This window comes from Bos taurus, chromosome 15 (assembly GCF_002263795.3).
Source record: "Bos taurus isolate L1 Dominette 01449 registration number 42190680 breed Hereford chromosome 15, ARS-UCD2.0, whole genome shotgun sequence".
Taxonomy (NCBI): Eukaryota; Metazoa; Chordata; class Mammalia; order Artiodactyla; family Bovidae; genus Bos; species Bos taurus.
In genome coordinates, this window is record NC_037342.1 from 7,171,478 (window position 1) to 7,192,552 (window position 21,075).

A 21,075-nucleotide genomic window follows, 5' to 3' on the forward strand; every position below is an offset into this window, starting at 1 on the left:
GGCTGGATGAATCAATACTGTGAAAATGACTAACTACCAAATGCAATCTACAGATTCATTGTGATCCCTATCAAATTACCAATGGCATTTTTCACAGAACTAGAACAAAGAATTTTACAATTCATATGGAAACAAAAGACTCCAATAGCCAAAATAATAATGAGAAAGTAGAATGGACCTGGAGCCTTCCTGACTTTACACTTTAAACTAGTCATCAAGAGAGTATGATACTGGCATAAAAACAGAAATATAGGCAAATGGAATAAAATAGAAAATCCAGAGGTAAACCCACATACTTCTGCATACCTTATTTTTGACAAAGGAGGCAAAAATATACAATAAGGCAAAGATAATATCTTCAATAAGTAATTCTGGGAAAATCAAACAGCTACAAGTAAAAGAATGAAATTAGAACATTTCTTAATGCCATACACAAAGATAAACTGAAAATGGATTAAAAACCTAAATGTAAGGCCAGAAATTGTAAAACTCTTAGAGGAAAACAGGCAGAACACTCAATGACATAAATCACAGCAAGATCATCTATGACCCACCTCCTAGAGTAATGGAAAAAAAAAACAAAAACAAAAATAAAAAAGTGGGGCTTAATTAAACTCAAAAGCCTTTGCACAGCAAAGCAAACTATATATGAGGTGAGAAGACAACCCTCAGAATGGGAGAAGTAATAACAAATGAAACAACTGACAAAGGATTAATTTCCAAAATATACAAGCAGCCCACACAAGTCAATATCAGAAAAACAAGCAATACAATCAAAAAGTGGGAAGAATATCTAAACAGATATTTTTCCAAAGAAGACATAAAGATGGATAATAAACACATGAAAAAATCCTTTTAATTTTTTAAGAAAACTGTATACTGTTCCACAGTGACTGCACCAATTCACATTACCACCAACAGAGAGAGAGGGTTTCCTTTGGTCCACATCTTTACCAGTACTTGTTCTTCGCTGTCTTTTTTTTTAATAATAACCATTTTGACGGATGTGTTATGATAGCTCAGTATGTTTGGTTTTGATATGCATTTTCCTGCTGATTAATGATGTTGAGCATCTTTTCATGTGCCTGTTGGCCATCTTCATGTCTTTGGAAAAATGTCTATTTAGGTCCTCTGCTCATCGCTTAATTAGAAATATTATTTTAACCAGTTTATACTTTTACTCATTTTCATATTGATGTACTAAAAAATATATTTAGTTTTATTTTGAGGGAGCAGTCTAAAATACTTGAGCATGACTATGTATTTATATTCTCTTTTAATTTTTCTTCTTATTAATTTTTTACTGTAGTATACTTGATTTACAGCATCATATTATTTTAGGTATTTAGCATAGTGATTCACCATTTTTGCAAATTATATTCAATTATACAGTATTACAAGATAAAGTTTATAATTCCATGTGTTATACAGTATATGTTTGCTGCTTATCTGTTTTATACACAATAGTGTATATCTGTTCATCTCATATCGCTAGTTTGTCCTCTGTTCACCTCTCTCCTTTGGTAACCCCAAGTTTGTTTTCTGTATCTGTGAGTCTGCTTGTATTTTTCATATGCATTCACTTGTATTGGATTCCACTTATAATTCATATCGTGGACTACTTGTCTTTCCCTGTTTGACATTTCATTAAGCATAATATTCTCTAGATCCATTCATGCTAATGCAAATGGCAGAATTTCATTGTTTTTTATGGCTCACTAATAACCCATTTAAAAATATATACCACGTCTTCATCCACCCATCTGTAGGTAGGCATTTGTGTTGTTTCCATGTCTCGACTACTGTAAATAGTGCTGCTGTGAACATTGGGATGCATGTATCTCTTTGAGCTCTTGGAATGGAAGAATTAATATTGCTAAAATGGCCATACTATCCAAAGCAATCTACAGATTTTTAAAAATTCCTACCAAATCACCCATGATGTTTTTCATAGAATTATAGCAAATAATCCTAAAATTTATATGGAACCAAAAAAGATCCAGAATTGCCAAATCAATCCTGAGAATAAAGAACGAAGCTGGAGGCATAACCCTTCCAGACTTCAGATAGTACTACAAGCTACAGTAATCAGAATAGCATAATGATGGCACAAAAACAGATATATGGATCAGTGGAACACAATAGAGCATCCAGAAATAAACCCTCAAGCCGATGGTCAAGTAAATTGTAACAAAGGAGGCAAGAAAAAATAATGGAGAAAAGATAGTCTACAGAAAGTTGCAATGGGAAAGTTGGAATCTGCATGAAATGCAGATCAATGAAGTTAAGAACACTCCTTCACATCATACATGAAGATAAACTCAAAATGGCTTAAAGACTTAAATGTAAGATGTGATGCTATAAAACTCCTGGAAGGGAACATAGGAAAAACATTCTCTAACATAAATCATAGCAATGTTTCTTATATTCTCAAGTCAGTCTCCTAAGGCAAAATAAATAAAAGTAAAAATAAACAATTGTGACCTAATAAAATTTAAATGCTTTTGCATAGCAAAAGAAACCATAAACAAATTGAAATGACAACCTACAGAATAGGAGAAAATATTTACAAATGATGAAACTGATAAGGGATTAATATCTAAAATATAAACAGCTTATACAGCTCAAGATGAGAAAGCCAAACAACCAAATTCAAAAATGGCCAGAAGAGCTAAATAGACATTTTTCCAAAGAAGATATACAAATGGCCAATAAGCACATGAAAAGATGCTCAGCATCATTAATTATTAGAGAAATTAAAATAAAAACTACATTGAGGTATCACCTCATGCAACCAGAATAAGTTCAGTTCAGTCACTCAGTCATGTCCGACTCTCTGCAACCCCATGGACTGCAGTATGCCAGGCTTCCCTGTCCATCACCAACTCCTGGAATTTGCTCAAACTCATGTCCATTGAGTCGGTGATGCTATCCAACCATCTCATCGTATGTGGTCTCCTTCTCCTCCTGCCTTCAATCATTCCCAGCATCAAGGTCTTTCAAATGAGTCAGTTCTTCGCATCAGGTGGCCAAAATATTGGAGTTTCAGCTTCAGTTTCAGTCCTTCCAATGCATACTCAGGATTGATTTCCTTTAGTTATTTGCCATGAAGTGATGGGGCCAGATGCCATGATCTTAGTTTTCTGAATGTTGAGTTTTAAACCAACTTTTTCACTCTCCTCTTTCACTTTCATCAAGAGGCTCTTTAGTTCTTCTTTGCTTTCTGCCATAAGTGTGATGTTATTTGCATATCTGAGGTTATTGATATTTCTCCCTGCAATATTGATTGCAGCTCGTGCTTCATCCAGTCTAGCATTTCTCATGATGTAGTCTGCATATACTCTGACTTCCCTGGTGGCTTAGACGGTAAAGTGTCTGCCTACAATGCGGGAGACCTGGGTTCAATCCCTGGGTTGGGATGATCCCCTGGAGAAGTAAATAGCAACCCACTCTAGTATTCTTGCCTGGAAAATCCCATGGATGGAGGAGCCTGGTAGGCTACAGTCCATGGGGTGCCAAAGAGTCGGACACGACCGAGCAACTTCACTTTCACTTTCACTCTACATGTAAGTTAAATAAGCAGGGTGACAATGTACAGCCTTGGCGTACTCCTTTCCTGATTTGGAACCAGTCTGCTGTTCCATGTCCTTTCTAACTGTTGCTTCTGGATCTGCATACAGATTTCTCAGAGGCAGGTCAGGTGGTCTGGTATTCCCATCTCTTTCAGAATTTTCCACCGTTTGTTGTGATCCACACAATCAAAGGCTTTGGCATAGTCAATAGGGCAGAAGTAGATGTTTTACTGGAACTCTCTTGCTTTTTTGATGATCCAACAGACGTTGGCAATTTGATCTCTGGTTCCTCTGCCTTTTCTAAATCCAGCTGGAACATCTGGAAATTCACAGTTCACCTACTGTTGAAGCCTGGCTTGGAGAATTTTGAGCATTACTTTACTAGCATGAGAGATGAGTGCAATTGTGCAGTAGTTTGAGCATCCTTTGGTATTGCCTTTCTTTGGGATTGGAATGAAAAATCTTTTCCAGTCCTGTGACCACTGTTGAATTTTCTGAATTTGCTGGCATATTGAGTGTAGCACTTTCACAGCATCATCTTTTAGGATTTGAAATAGCTCAACTGGATTTCCATCACCTCCACTAGCTTTGTTCTTAGCGATGCTTCCTAAGGCCCACTTGACCTCACATTCCAAGATGTCTGACTCTAGGTGAGTGATCACAGCTTCATGATTATCTGAGTCATGAAAATCTTTGTTTAGTTCTTCTGTATATTCTTGTCACCTATTCTTTTGTCTACTGCTTCTGTTAAGTCCATACCATTTCTGTCCTTTATTGAGCCCATCTGTGCATGAAATGTTCCCTTGGTATCTCTAATTTTTTTTGAAGAGATCTGTAGTCTTTCCCATTCTATTGTTTTCCTCTATTTCTTTGCACTGGTCACCGAGGAAGGCTTTCTTATCTCTCCTTGCTATGCTTTGGAACTCTGCATTCAAATGGGTATATCTTTCCTTTTCTCTTTTCTTAAAATATAAATTTATTTATTTTAATTGGAGGCTAATTACTTTACAATATTGTAGTGGTTTTGCCATACACTGACATGGATCCACCATGGATGTACATGTGTTCCCCACCTTGAGCCCCCCTCCCACCTCCCTCCCCATCCCATCCCTCTGGGTCATCCTAATGCACCAGCCCCGAGCACCCTGTCTCATGCTTTGAACCTGGACTGGGGATCCTTTTCACATATGATAATATACATGTTTCAATGCCATGTATATTATCATATGGAATTGAAACATGTATATTTCCTTTTCTCCTTTGCCTTTCACTTCTCTTCTTTTCACAGCTATTTGTAAGGCCTCCTCAGCAATTTTGCATTTCTTTTTCTTGGGGATGGTCTTGATCCCTGCCTCCTGTACAGTGTCACGAACCTCTGTCCATTGTTCTTCAGGCACTTTGTGTAACAGATCTAATCCCTTGAATCTATTTGTCACTTCCAGTGTATAATCGTGAGGGATTTGATTTAGGTCATACCTGAATGGTCTAGTGGTTTTTCCTAGTTTCTTCAGTTTAAGTCTGAATTTGGCAATAAGGAATTCATGATCTGAGTTTTAGTCAGCTCCCAGTCTTGTTTTTGCTGACTCGATAGAGCTGCTCCATCTTTGGCTGCAAAGAAATATAATCAATCTGATTTTGGTGTTGACCATCTGGTGATGTCCATGTGTAGAGTCTTCTCTTGTGTTGTTGGAAGAGGATGTATAGTCCATGGAATTCTCCAGGTTAGAGTACTGTAATGGGTAGCCTTTCCCATCTCCAGGGGATCTTCCCAATCCAGAGATTTAACCCAGGTCTCCCACACTGCAGGCAGGTTCTTTACCAGCTGAACCACAAAGGAAACCCTACAATCAGAATGGCCAATATCTAAAAGTGTGATTTTCCATTTCCTGTAGAGTTGGGCATGACTGAGTTTACTAATACTTTCTACAATATACATACAATTGTCTATATATTTGTATATGAACAACAATAGAAAAATATGTTTCACTTTTGCTGCTTTTGGTATTCTTTAACTTTGTCATTTTAATTATGACAAATTGATTGGTTATTTGATTATGTCTTGGGGTTGGTCTGTTTGGGTTCATCTTGTTTGGGACCACCTGTGCTTCCCGTTCCTGGAAATCAGTTTCCTTCTTTAGACTTGGAAAAATTTCAGCCATATTTTCTTCAAATACATTTAGACCCCCTTCTATCTCTTTTCTCCTTCTGAAACTCCTATAATGCAGATGTTGACATATTTAATGATATCTCAGAGATCTTGTGTGTTACATTAATTTTTTCCCATTTTCTTTTCTATCTGCTCTTCTGACTGGGTCATTTTCACTTTCTTATTTTCCAGATCAGTTATGTGCTCTTCTGTGTCATTTAGTCTGCTATTCATTGTTTCTAGAGTGATTTTTAAAAATTTCACATATTGAATTGCCTATCTTTGAGGTTATTTCTTATATTTTCCTATTTCTTACTGAAGTGATCTATGCTTAGATAAATTCTCTTCCCTAATTCAGTTGGCATTTTATTAACAAAGCTTTGAATTCTTTATGTGGTAAATTGCTGTATTATTTATTTTTTTCAGGGATTTTCTCTTGCTCTTTCCACTGATAGTAGATTCTCTGCCTTTTCAATTTACTTGACTTTCTGTGTCTCTATGACTTTAGGTGAAATTACCTGCTGTGCCCTTAAAGGGGTTTTCTTATGTGGATGTGTCCCTATGAGGACACCACTGTATTTGCCCACGGCATTTGATGGGAGGGCTGGATTTGATGAGAATGCCAGTCATGTCTTTCTTCAGGGTGTGTTGGCTTCTATGCCCTTAGTAGGGGATATGACTCATGAAGGAGGAGCTAGAGGCTATGCAAGATGTGAGGTAGCACTTCCTCTCTGCTCAGTGGCTATCTGTGCCCTGTCAAAGCTGAGATCTCCTAAGCTGCCAGAGTGGAAGCCTGTAGGCTGATCCAGGGTATTCGAAGCGGGGACGATGTCAGCGAGGATCAGGATACAATAACTTCAATTAGATATTAATTAAAGATATAAAGAGTAATAGAATAAGGATAGCTCAGTAGGAAAATTCAGTGGAGAAAAGAGGCTGAGTAGCTTGGTTTACGTGGGAGACCAATAAAACTTCAAGACAAGAAGTTTGCACCACTTATGTAGGCCACAGGTGTCCTTCCGTTCTCCCGAAGGAGAGGAGACACTGAGGCCTCCCCGGTCGGATCTTAGAAGCCCAGGCATAATTAGTAAGCATGGTGGGTTCCGCGCTCCAGATGGAGACTCAGCCAGAGTGAGAGAGAGAGAGACATGGGGAAACCAGTATTTCGAGAAATTGATCCCAATTCTTTATTTTCCATGGTCTACTTTTATACACTGAGATGTTATGCAAAAGTCAGGTGGGGTCAGCAGTCCTGACTTTTATCAAAGTCAGGTGCTTCATACAAATGTATACAGAGGTCTTAGGGGTGTTACATTATCTTCTGGCCAGGGGGCCTGCTGACAATTTATGACCCTCTCCTTGTGACAGCAGTCAGTCAACCAAGACACTTATTTCTCCAGGGGTGATTATTCTTAAAACAGACGCCACCCAAATAAAGTTACATTCCTATAGGGTGAGGGTGTAGTGGGTTTTAGTTAAGGAAAGAATTTACTTAACCTAAGGTCTAACATGATTAATACCAAAGGTTAATACTTATTTCTTCTATATATTCATTAATGTGTGTAAGGGCAGGGGATATGGAGACTTAGCAACAAACATTGGCTCAACAAATGAAAAACCCTTCACCAACACAATTTCTAATCAGCCCATTATATTTATACTAATAGTTTTCTAACTTTTCTAAGGAACCTGTTTTTAGAAGGTTTAAAGCATCTTGTGCCTCTCACGGTTGGGAGGCTGTGAGCAACCACATATGGCCAGACAAGCCTGTCAGGCAGGCTAGAGAACCTTCAGAGGAGTTTGTAGGTTAAAACACTCTTGTCACGCCCAGGAGTTTTTATTAACTGAAGCTCTAAGTTAACTCCTTCTCTGAAAGACGTGGTGGGGGACAGCCCCCCATAAAGTCAGAGGTGTAGGTGAGAGCATAAAGTAGTAAAGTAGGTAGGCTCTGGTTATGGGGGTAGATGCTCGAGGATTTCAGGGGGACTCCTGAGGCTCGATCCCACCTTTGCGTATGTCGAGCCTCCTTCCTCATGACCTTTGCCATGGGTGGAGTGCCTCACACCGGCCCCCAACAGTTGGGCTTGAGCTGACTCTGTTCCCTTTAAGTGTGATTTCTCCTCAGTGTACTGGGGCCTTTGATCCAAAGAAGGGTAGTACTGAAGCAAGGGGCTCACATGCTTACAGAAGTTTAGTGCTCTGCCTGTGTATGTGCTTGCGGCCCATGGATGCATCTTTTTGGGGCTGTGATTGTCCCAGGTTGAGTGTTGCACTGTAGTATGGAGTGACTAGAGCTGGAACATTCCTTTGGCTGGGACTGGGAGAATGACATTGAAACATGTAAAATATCATGTAAGAAACGAGTTGCCAGTCCAGGTTCGATGCACAATACTGGATGCTTGGGGCTAGTGCACTGGGACGACCCAGAGGGAGGGTATGGGGAGGGAGGAGGGAGGAGGGTTCACGATGGGGAACACACGTATACCTGTGGCGGATTCATTTTGATATTTGGCAAAACTAATACAATTATGTAAAGTTTAAAAAAAAAAAAAAAGAAAGGCAGTCATGGGAAATCTGGCAGCCACAGTGGTGTCAGAAATCTGGGCTGCTTCTGGGACATCAATTGAATAAGTGCCAATGATGATGTCTATCACCACACGTGGACCACACCCTGGGCCCTTGGGTCACCTCTGTGTAACTATGTCAAATCTTTCCCCAGGTCCTGGCTGCCCTAGATCCAGCACCAAGCTGTGGTATGGAGGAAGCAGAGCCAGTGTGTTCACTCGGCTGGGGCTGGGAGCAAGGCAAGTTGGCAGTCACTATAGTTGCCCTGCCTGGGGGCAAGTTAGCACTCATACCCTCCTCATGAATGGAGTCTAGCCTTCTAAGGCCTTCCTATTTGTCCCAGTGGTTCTCTGAGCAACTAAGGGTGCTTGTCTCCTATGCATAAGACCCCAACTGGAATGCCCAATCTGTTGCTCAACCCACTCACTTTCCAGGGTGAGTGCCTGCCCATACAGTTACCTGTTTCTTCTGAGCCCTCTCCTAGGGACACAGGTCCTGGCCCAGTTACTTATCTTACACTCTTACTTGATTACATGTGTGTCTTTCTTCAGACTTGGTTGTTCAGGAGTCTTTCTGCCAATTTCCTTTTAGTTTTTTTATGAGAATTGTTCCACACATAGGTACATTTTTTGACATATTCATGGTGAGGATGTAAGCTTTATACCCTCCTCTGGGTTGTTTATTTTTTGATGTTCAGTTCAGTTCATTTCAGTCGCTCAGTCGTGTCCGGCTCTTTGCAACTCCATGAACTGCAGCACACAAGGCCTCCCTGGCAGAGTTCACTCAAACTCCCAACTCCCGGAGTTCACTCAAACTCATGTCCATCGAGTCGGTGATGCCATCCAGCCATCTCATCCTCTGTCGTCCCCTTCTCCTCCTGCCCCCAATCCCTCCCAGCATCAGAGTCTTTTCCAATGAATCAACTCTTCACATGAGATGGCCAAAGTATTGGAGTTTCAGCTTTAGCATCTTTCCTTCCAACGAACACCCAGGACTAATCTCCTTTAGAATGGACTGGTTGGATCTCCTTGCAGTCCAAGGGACTCTCAAGAGTCTTCTCCAACACCACAGTTCAAAAGCATCAATTCTTTAGCGCTCAGCTTTCTTCTCAGTCCAACTCTCACAGCCATACATGACCACTGGAAAAACCATAGCCTTGACTAGATGGATCTTTGTTGGCAAAGTAATGTCTCTGCTTTTCAATATGCCATCTAGGTTGGTCATAACTTTCCCTCCAAGGAGTATGTGTCTTTTAATTTCATGGCTGCAGTCACCATCTGCAGTGATTTTGGAGCCCCCCCCCCCCCCGCCAAAATAAAGTCTGACACTGTTTCCACTATTTCCCCATCTATTTGCCATGAAGTGATGGGACCAGATACCATGATCTTAGTTTTCTGAATGTTGAGTTTTAAGCCAACTTTTTCACTCCCCTCTTTCACTTTCATCAAGAGGCTCTTTAGTTCTTCTTCACTTTCTGCCATAAGGGTGATGTCATCTGCATAGCTGAGGTTATTGATATTTCTCCCAACAATCTTGATTTCAGCTTGTGCTTCCTCCAGGCCAGCATTTCTCATGATGTACTCTGCATATAAGTTAAATAAGCAGGGTGACAATATACAGCCTTGATGTACTCCTTTTCCTATTTGGAACCAGTCTGTTGTTCCATGTCCAGTTCTAACTGCTGCTTCCTGAGTTGCATATAGGTTTCTCAAGGGGCAGGTCAGGTGGTCTGGTAGTCCCACCTTTTTCAGAATTTTCCACAGTTTATTGTGATCCAAACAGTCAAAGGCTTTGGCATAGTCAATAAAGCAGAAGTAGATGTTTTTCTGGAAATCTCTTCCTTTTTCATGATCCAGTGGATGTTTGGAATTTGATCTCTGGTTCTCTGCCTTTTGTAAATCCAGCTTGAACATCTGGAAGCTCACGGTTCATGTACTGCTGAAGCCTGGCTCAGAGAATTTTGAGCATTACTTTACTAGCGTGTGAGATGAGTGCAATTGTGTGGTAGTTTGAACATTCTTTGTCATTGCCTTTCTTTGGGATTGGAATGAAAACTGGCCTTTTCCAGTCCTGTGGCCACTGCTGAGTTTTCCAAATTTGCTGGCATATTGAGTGCAGCACTTTCACAGCATCATCTTTCAGGATTTGAAATAGCTCAACTGGAATTCCATCACCTTTTGATATTAAATTGTATGAATTATTGGTACATTTTGAATATTAACCCCTTATTGACTATATTGTTTAAAATATCTTTTCCCATTTAGTAGGTTGCTTTTTTTTTATGGTTTTGTTTGCTGTGCAAAAGTTTCTTAGTTTGATGTCGTTCAACTATTTATTCTGTTTTTGTTTCAGTTGCGTGAGTAGACACATCCAAAAGAAAATATTGCTAAGGTCAATGTCAAAAAGTTTACCCCCTATGTTTTCAAGGAGTTTTATAGTTTTGGGTATACATTTATGTCTTTAGTCCATTTTGAGTTTATTTTTGTATATGTGATGTAAGAAAGTAGTCCAGTTTGATTCTTTTGCATGTAGCTGTCTAATTTTCCCAATTTTTGAGAGACTATGTCATAGATTAATTGACCATATAACACGGGACTTTTTCTGGGCTCTCTATTCAGTTCTGTTGTTCTATATACCTGTATTTTTTCTTTTTGCCAGTACCATACTGTTCTGATTGCTGTAACTATGTAATATGTAGTATAATTGGAGATCTGCTAAGTTGCTTCAGTAGTGTCCGACTCTGTGTGACTCCAGAGATGGCAGCCCACCATGCTCCCCTGTCCCTGGGATTCTCCAGGCAAGAACACTGGAGTGGGTTGCCATTTCCTTCTCCAATGCATGAAAGTGAAAAGTGAAAGTGAAGTCGCTTAGTTGTGTCCGACTCTAGCGACCCCATGGACTGCAGCCCACCAGGCTCCTCCATCCATGGGATTTTCCAGGCAAGAGTACTGGAGTGGGGTGCCATTGCCTTCTCCTAATTGGAGATCAGGGAGCATTATACCTCCATTTCTGTTCCTCTTCCTCAAGATTGTTTTGACCATTCAAAGTATTTTGTTTTTTATACAAATTTTAGAATTATTTGTTTTGGTTCTGTGAAAAATGCCATTGATACTTTGATATTAGTGGGGTTGCATCAAATCTGTAGATTTCCTTGGGTAGTAAGGTCATTTTAACAATATTATTTCACCCTATGAGTTTGATATATATATTTCCAATGTGTTTTTTTCAATTTATTTAATCAACGTGTTATAGTTTTCTTAGTGCAAGTTTTTAGTTCAAGTCCTACTGCTGTGGTATGGGCAACTGCTTTGTGAAGGTAGGACTGGTTCTGGCCCAGTAGGTAGCCAGACGTGTGGAAAGGCTGCTGGTGGGCAGGCCTGGCTTCTGAGGATGCTGGCTGAGGGCTTTAGGGGTCCTGGGGCTGATGCTAGCCTGCTGGATCATATGGCAGCACCTTTTCAATGTTTTGAGGAAAAAAGTTACTCCTATATTATATAATACTATATAATGCTTAAGTATATTTCTCGGCCCTTTCTGAGTTTTCGTAAATCTATTGATTTCTTCTAAGAAAAGGTGATGTAGCTTAAAGGTTTAGAGCATGGTCTCTAGAGCCAGAATATCTTGATTTCAGTCCTAAGTCTGTTTTTAGAACCTGTGTGAATTAGAGCATAATACTCAGCTTCTCTGTGCCTAAGTTTACTTGTTACCAGTATAAGAGAAATTACTGCAGTCCCTACTTTATGACATAGTGTGAGGATCAAACTAATACATATAAAACACACATTTGAATACATGAATAAATTATATATTAAACTTTAAGTACTATTATAATTTGTTTTCTAGTATTATTTCCTTAGCTTTTTGTTAATATTGCATTCTTTACATTATCATAGCTTCATAAAAAAGCCAGATATATGATAAAGCCAGTTGCCTATTCTGTTCTTTTTCAAAATTGACCTTGATACAGACTTCTGCTTCTGGTCAGGAATAACAGAGGTTGGCTTTGCCCTCTACCTTATCAATTGAAATATATGAAACAACGTGTTGTAGATATTGAACAATGGCAGAATAGGACAGTGATCCCTGAGAGAAGGGAAACAAAGAAGTGAACTTTATGATTGCCTCAGTTTACTGTCTGGGAGGAATTTCCAAAGCCAAGGAGGAACTGAAACAGTGTATTGCCTCCCAAGTTGTGGAGACATAGTTCAGAATTCAGGGAGACTGACATGGCTAGGATATTCAGGACAGAATATCAGACGGGGGGGAACTGGAGAGACAGAGAATATTGGAATTCTGTAGAGGGTTTAACAATCCTCAGATATGTGCTGATCAGTGCCTGCCTATGAGGAAACTATTTCAGGCCAGGATAAGAACCACTGTGAACAAGAAGGTGAAGAATTCCTGAAGTTTACACAAGGTTGGAGTAATTCACATTCCCAATAGCCAGACTGAAGAAATCTCATAATATATCTGGCCCTGGGTTAAGTATTCAGTGAACATTTTGCTTTAATAAGATCCAAATAGCTCTTGGACTTAAGCCTCCTCTGATTCCACTTAACAAAGCTTAATAGCAAACTTGACATTTATTTGTTTCCAAATAATTTTACTGGGTTCCAGAAGACTGCTAAAAATATTTTGAGAAATGAAAAAATTTCACACCTAATAATGTAAAATTCACAAGGTTTGCCATTCAGTTAAAAAAAAATATTGGTTATGCAGAGAAGCAGAAAAATAGAATCCATAATGAGAAGGAAATGAACTCAATAAAAATAGACCCAGAAATGATGCAGATGATAGAATTATTAGAAAAGGACATTAAAGCAGCCTTTACAAAGCACTATGTCAAAAAAGGTAGAGTGAAGCATTCCATGTTAATGGAAGGTATAGAAGACACCCCCCTCCCAAAGGTAAAATGAGAGTCACTCCTGGTGATGGTACATACATACAATAGCTGAGAAGAAAATACACTGGATGATGTTATAGTATATCAGACAATTTAGAAGAAAATATTAGTGAATTTTGAGGCAAAGGGATAGAAATAGTCTCAAATTAAGCAGATAAAGAAAAAGGACTAAAAATAAATGAACCAGAGCAACAGGAAACTGTGGGATAACTTTAAGTTGTCTGAAGATATGTTTAACTAGGGAACTCCAAGAAAGATGAATTGGGGAGTGGCAAAAAAAATGAAAAGAAATAATGGCTGGAAATTTTCAAAATTTATGTAAATCATAAACATATCGATCTTCAAAACTCAACAAACCACAAACATAGGAAGCATGAAGAAAAAAACACTAAGGTACATCATAATAAACTGCTTAAATTTGGTAAAATAAAGAAACTCTTAAAGGGATTAAAAGAGCTTCTTGATGAAGGTGGAAGAGGAGAGTAAAAAGGTTGGCTTAAAACTCAACATTCAAAAAATGAAGATCATGGCATCCAGTCCCATCACTTCATGGCACATAGATGGGGGAACAAAATCACTGCAGATGGTTCACTGCAGCCACAAAATTAAAAGATGCTTGCTTCTTGGAAGAAAAGCTATGATGAACCTAGATAGAGTATTAAAAAGCAGAGACATCAATTTGCTGACGAAGGTCCATATAGTCAAAGCTATGATTTTTCTAGTATTCATGTACAGATGTGAGGATAGGACCATAAAGAAGACTGAGCACCAAATAATTGATGCTTTTGAACTGTGGTGCTGGAGAAGACTCTTGAGAGTCCTTTGAACTGCAAGGAGATCCAACCAGTCCATCCTAAAGGAGATCAGTCCTGAATATTCATTGGAAGGACTGATGCTGAAGCTGAAGCTCCAATACTTTGGTCACCTGGTGGGAAGAGCCAACTCAGTGGAAAAGACCCTGGTGCTAGGAAAGATTGAGGGCAGGAACAGAAAGGGGCAACAGAGGTGAGATTCTTGGATGGCATCATTGACTCAATGGACATGAATTTGAGTGACCTCCTGCAGACAGTGCAAGACAGGGAAGCCTGGCATGCTACAGTCCATGGGGTCACAAAGGGTCGGACACAACTGACTTAACTGAACTGAACACAGACAGAAGTAGAATGACCATAGCACAAAAGTCAGAATTGGTGAAATGTAAGTAAGATGTTATATAAGGTATCTCCAGTGAGGGATAAAGTAGTATAATATTACTTGAAAGTAGAGTGGTAAGTTGAAGGTGTATACTACTAACCTTACAGTGACCACTAAAAACAAGAAGAGTGTCTAACAAGGAAATAAAGAAACTAAAATATAATATATGAATTTTCTATTACTATGCAACAATTATCACAAATTTAACGTTAGACAGCATATATTTATTATCTCACAGTTTCTGTGGGTCAGGAATCCAGGCACAGTTTAACCTAGTCTTTGCTGAGGATCTCATGTGACTGAAGTTCAAGGGGTTGCCTTGGCTTCATTCTTAGCCAGAGGTTTGACTCAGGAAGATCTGTTTCTAAGCTCATGCAAGCTACAGGCAAAATTCATTTAATTGTGTTTGCATGACTTTGTTGTTGTTTTTGTTATAAGTCAGAGACCACTCTCAGCTCCTAGGGCTGCTCTCAGGACTTTGCTATGCTGTCCTCACAGGCCATTCCACATCATGGGAACTTAAGTCCTCAAGTTCAGCAGGAAAATCTCTACATTCTAATCTCCCTTTCTAAGGAAGGACTGAACCTTTAAAAAAAAAAAAAAAGGCTCACCAAGGATAATATCTTCTTGATTAGTTCAAAATCCATTGTTCAGGGGCCTTAATTACAGAAAAATGTCTTTAAATTTGCTATATAAGTGTGCTCTGCTAAGTCCCTTCAGTCATGTCCAACTCTTTGCGACCCTATGGACTATAGCCCACCTGGCTCCTCTGTCCATGGGATTCTCCAGGCAAAAATACTGGTGTGGTTGCCATGTCCTCCTCCAGGGAATCTTCGCTGACCCAGGGCTCAAACCCCAGTCTCCAGTGGCTCCTGTATTGCGGGCAGATTTCCTTTACTGCTGAGCTTCCTGAGAAGCCCCCAAGTAGTGTGAACAAATAAAGGGAGTAAAATTCCATCACATTCATGAGCACTGTGCACACTCAAGCATAGAGGAATAAACAGAGTGCACAAACCTGGGGCAACAATCTTGAGAGACATCTGACAGTTGTGCCTGCCATACGGATGAATAAATAAGACTTAACAAATATTAAAGAGGGAAGAAAAAGGAAAAAGTGAACACAGAAGAGATGGGACAAATGTAAAGCAAAAAGTAGTAGATTTAAACTGAACAATATCAATACTCATATTAAATTTAAATGATCTAAACACCAAAATTAAATGGCAGAGTTTTTTCTGTTGGATAAAGAAGCCAGATGACTGTGCTGTCTATATGAAACCCATTTAAAATATAAACACACAAATAGATTAAAAGTAAAAGAACAGAGAAAAATAAACCATCCCAACACTAACCAAAGGAAAGCTAGAGTGGCTTTATTTATAACAAAGTCAATTTCAGAATCTTACTAACAGTAAATAAAGTCCTTTGATAATAAGTAAAGGGTAACTTTATGCAGGGGGCATAACAATTTTAAATGTTTCTTTATTAATAACAAAGTTTCAAAATACATAAAGCCACAATGCTCTAACTGAAAGGAGAAATAGATTTCAGATGTAGTTGAAGAATCAGCACCCATATCTCAACAAATAGTAAAAATAAAATCAGTAAACAGAAGCCTTGAAGAGCACTTTTGATCAATGTAACCTAACTGACATTTTACAAACATGCTAGCCAATGACAGCAGGATATGCATTCTCAACCTTGGCACTATTTGCATTTTATCCTGGATAACTCTTGTGGGAGGCTGTCTTTTGAACTGTAGGATGTTTGGCAGCATCCTCAGCCTTTACCCACTGGATGCTGGCAATATATTGCCTTCATTATAACAAACAAAAATGTCTCCAGGCTTTGCCAAATGTTCCTTAGAGGCACAATCATCCAAGTTGAAAATTGATGATTTAAAACATAGTTTTACTGTGAAATGTATATTTGAGGAAAAATATGTCTAGCTAGTTTCCCAATAAAGTCAGGTCACAGTTTCAAACACTGTTCTGATAAAATCAGTGGGCTTTCAAAACTTTGTGGTACATATACACAATGGAGTATTACTCAGCCATTAAAAAGAATACATTTGAATCAGTTCTAATGAGGTGGATGAAACTGGAGCCTATTATACAGAGTGAAGTAAGCCAGAAGGAAAAACATAAATACAGTATACTAACGCATATATATGGAATTTAGAAAGATGGTAACAATAACCCAGTGTACGAGACAGCAAAAGAGACACTGATGTATAAAACAGTCTTATGGACTCTGTGGGAGAGGGAGAGGGTGGGAAGATTTGGGAGAATGGCAATGAAACATGTAAAATATCATGTAGGAAACGAGTTGCCAGTCCAGGTTCGATGCATGATGCTGGATGCTTGGGGCTGGTGCACTGGGACGGCCCAGAGGGATGGTATGGGGAGGGAGGAGGGAGGAGGGTTCGGGATGGGGAACACGTGTATACCTGTGGCAGATTCATTTTGATATTTGGCAAAACTAATACAATTATGTAAAGTTTAAAAATAAAATAAAATTGGAAGAATAAAAAAAAAAAAAACAAACTTTAGTAACAATCCTCTGAGTTTCATTGCAAAATGTGGACTTGGCCTGTGGTTTATTCATGAATCTTCATTGCTGTGTTAGTTAGGAACTGGCACACGGTGAATCAGCACTCCTCATTTTGTGCCATTATTTATCCATTTAATTCAACAACTGTTTATAAAACTGCCTTCTATCAGCTAGATGCTGTTCTAGCATTGGGAATGTATCAGAGAACAAATGAATGCTCTTCCTTTAACAGAGCTCACATTTGGTAGAAGAATAGAATAATAAACAAGCAAATTCTCCAAGCAAGGCTTCAATAGCATGTGAACAGAGAATTTCCAAGTGTTCAAACAGGATTTAGAAAAGGCAGAGGAACCAGAGATCAAATTGCCAACATCCTTTGGATCATAGCAAAAGCAAGGGAATTCAAGATAAGCATCTACTTCTGCTTCATAGACTATGGAAAGTCTTTGACTATGTGGATCACAACAAACTGTGCAAAATTCTTCAAGAGATGGGAATACCAGACCACCTTACCTGCCTCCTGAGAACCTGTATGCATGTCAAGAAGCAAGTTAGGACTGGACATGGAACAATGGACTGGTTCCAAATTGGGAAAAGAGTACATCAGGCTGTATACTGTCACCCTGCTTATTTAACTTATATGCAGAGTATATCATGCAAAATGCCAGGCTGGATGAAGTACAAGCTGGAATCAAGGTTGCAGGGAGAAATATCAATAACCTCAAATATGCAGATGACACCACCCTTATGGAAGAAAGTAAAGAGGAATTAAAGAGCCTCTTGATGAAGCTGAAAGAGGAGTATGAAAAAGTTGACTTAAAACTCAACATTCAAAAAACGATCATGGCATCCAGTCCCATCACTTCATGGCAAATAGATGGAGAAACAATGGAAACAGAGACTTTATTTTGGGGGGTTCCCAAATCACTTGCAGATGGTGACTGCAGCCATGAAATAATAGATGCTTGCTCACTGGAAGAAAAGCTATGGCAGACCTAGTGAAAGTGGCTCAGTTGTGTCCGAGTTCTTTGAGACCCCATGGACTATACAGTCCTTGGAATTCTCTAGGCCAGAATACTGAAGTGAGTAGCCTTTCCTTTCTCCAGGGGATCTTCTCAAACTAGGGATCAAACCCAGGTCTCTCCTGTTACAGGCAGATTCTTAATCAGCTGAGCCACAAGGAAAGCCCAAGAATATTGGAGTGGGTAGCTTATCCTTTCTCCAGAGGATCTTCCCAACCCAGGAACTGAACCAGGGTCTCCTTCATTGCAGGTGGATTCTTTACCAACTGAGTTATCAGGGAACCCTATGACAAACCTAGACAGCATATTAAAAAGCAGAGATGTTACTTTACCGACAAACGTCTGTATAGTCAAAGCTATGGTTTTTTGAGTGGTCATGTATCCAAGTAAGAGTTGGACCATAAAGAAAGTTGAGCGCCAAAGAACTGATGCTTTTGAACTGTGGTGTTGGAGAAGACTCTTGAGAGTCCTTTGGACAGCAAGGAGATCAAACCAGTCCATCCTAAAGGAAATCAAATACTGCAACTGAAACTCCAATACTTTGGCCACCTGATGTGAAGAACTGACTCATTTGAAAAGACCCTGATGCTGGGAAAGATTGAAGGCAGGAGAAGAAGAGAATGACAGAGGGAGGATGAGATAGTTGGACGGCATCACCGACTCTATGGACATGAGTCTGAGCAAGCTCCAGTAGTTGGTGATGGACAGGGAATGCTGCAGTCCATGGGGTCGCATAGATTTGGACAAAACTGAGCCACTGAAACAAACATACAATTTGTAAGATAGCTTTGCTGCTGCTGCTGCGTCGCTTCAGTCGTGTCCGACTCTGTGCGACCCCATAGACAGCAGCCCACCAGGCTTCCTGTCCCTGGGATTCTCCAGGCAAGAACACTGGAGTGGGTTGCCATTTCCTTCTCCAATGCATGAAAGTGAAAAGTGAAAGTGAAGTCGCTCAGTCGTGTCCGACTCTAGTGACCCCATGACTGCAGCCTACCAGGCTCCTCCATCCATGGGATTTTCCAGGCAAAAGTACTGGAGTGGGGTGCCATTGCCTTCTCCAAAGATAGCTTTAGAGGTATGGAAATAAACAAAGTAGGATAAGAAAGAGAAGGAGTAAGGAAAGTGGTCAGGGATTGTGACAGTTTAACAGAGGACCTGGAAGAAGTACGAGTGAGTAATGTAGATGTATGTTTTTCCATTTCAGGTAGAAGGACAAATAATAACCAAAAACTGTTTGAGTGTGTTCTAGGAAGAGCAATGATGCTGGTGTAGAAGCAGCAGAGTGAGTTAGAGTGGTAGGAGATGGGGTTAGCGAAGTTGCAGTGTGGCTAGATCACAAAGAGCCTCTAGATCACTGTAAGGATTTTGGCTTTTGAGTGAAACAGAAAGCCATTAGAAGGTTTTAAGTGAAATGATGAGATACTAAAAATATTGTAAGAGAATCATTTTGTTGGTTAGGTTGAGCCTAGATGGTAGGGGAACAAAGTGAGAAGCTGAAAGACCAGTTAGGAGTCTGTTAGAATATTCCAGGTGGGCTATGATGCTGACTGTCCACAGTAGAAGCAAGGAAGATGGTAATAAGTATTGGATTTTGAAGTGTTTTTGGAGGCCCAACAAAAAGGATTTTTTGGCAGGAAGCAGTTTTGGATGACTAAAAGAGGAGAGTCAATGATAACTGAGGATTTTAGCCTGTGAAACAGGAAGAGATGAGCTGGAGCTGTTATTTGCTAATATAGGGAAGATGGCACAAGGACCGTGCATTTGGAGACATTTTAAATTTGAGATGACTTTTGGAAATTTATGTGGAAATATTGTGAACCACTGGCTAAACTAATTTGGAGTTTAGAAAACAAGTCTGATCCAGAGAAATAAATGTGAAAGTTATCAATATTTATCTGGTATTTTATTTTGTTATTTACTTTCCAGTTTTACTGAATTATAATTAACATAAAATTGTATCAGTATAATACAATGTTTTGATATATACATATACACAAAATGACTACCACAGTAAATTTAGTTAACATCTATCACTTCACATAATTACAAGGTTTTATTTCTTATAATGATGAGTTTAAAAATCTACTCTCTTAGCTATTTTCAAATATGTAGTACAGGAGTGTTAATTAATGTCATAATCCTATATATTACATCTCCAGAACTTATTTATCAAACAACTGGAAATCTGTACATTTTGACCCCCTTCACCCATTTCTTTCATCATGACCCCTCCATTTCTGGCAACCACCAATGGTTTGATTTTTAGATTCCATATATATTAATACATGAGATCATACAGTATTTATCTGAATTATTTCACTTAATGCTCTCAAGTTCTACCCATGTTGTTACACACTGCAGGATATACTTTTCTATGATTGAATCCTGTTACATATATATGCCACATCTTTATTTATTCATCAATGAACACTTATGCTGTTTCCAAATCTTGGCAATTGTAAATAATGCTTCAGTGAATGTGGGAGGGCAGATATCTTTTTGAGATAGTGATTTTGTTCTCTTTATCTAAATACCCAGAAGTGGGATAAATAGATCATATAGTAAGTACATTTTCTATTTTTTGAGGAACAGCTATACTGTTTTCTATAGTGAATGTACCAAATTACATTTCCACCAACAGTGCAAGAAGATTCCCTTTTCCCCACATCTCTCCCTATACTTATTTCTTATCTTTTTGATGATAATTATTTTAGCATGTGAGGTGGTATCTCATTGTGGTTTTGATTTTCATTTTCGATAGTTGGTATTTTTAAAGCCTTTAAATTAGCTATTTTAAGGCTATTAGGGGATGGGTATGGGAACTCAAAGATCCTAGGAATGAGCTCTGGTACAGGCCAATATATAGAGGTTGGATTGATGAATATATGGTTTGTTATTACTTATGAAATGAATTACCAAAAATTTAGTGGCTTAAAAACAGTAAGTTGTATTGCCTTATGAGTATGGAGATCTGAATTCTAAAATGAAGTTCTTATCAGGACTTCAAGCCAGAATTCCTTTCGAGGTCTCAGGGGACAGTCTGTTTCCTTCTCTCTCTCTCTTTTTTTTTTTTTAGTTTCTAGAGGTGCTCAGCTTTCCTTGGCTCATGACCCTTCCTTG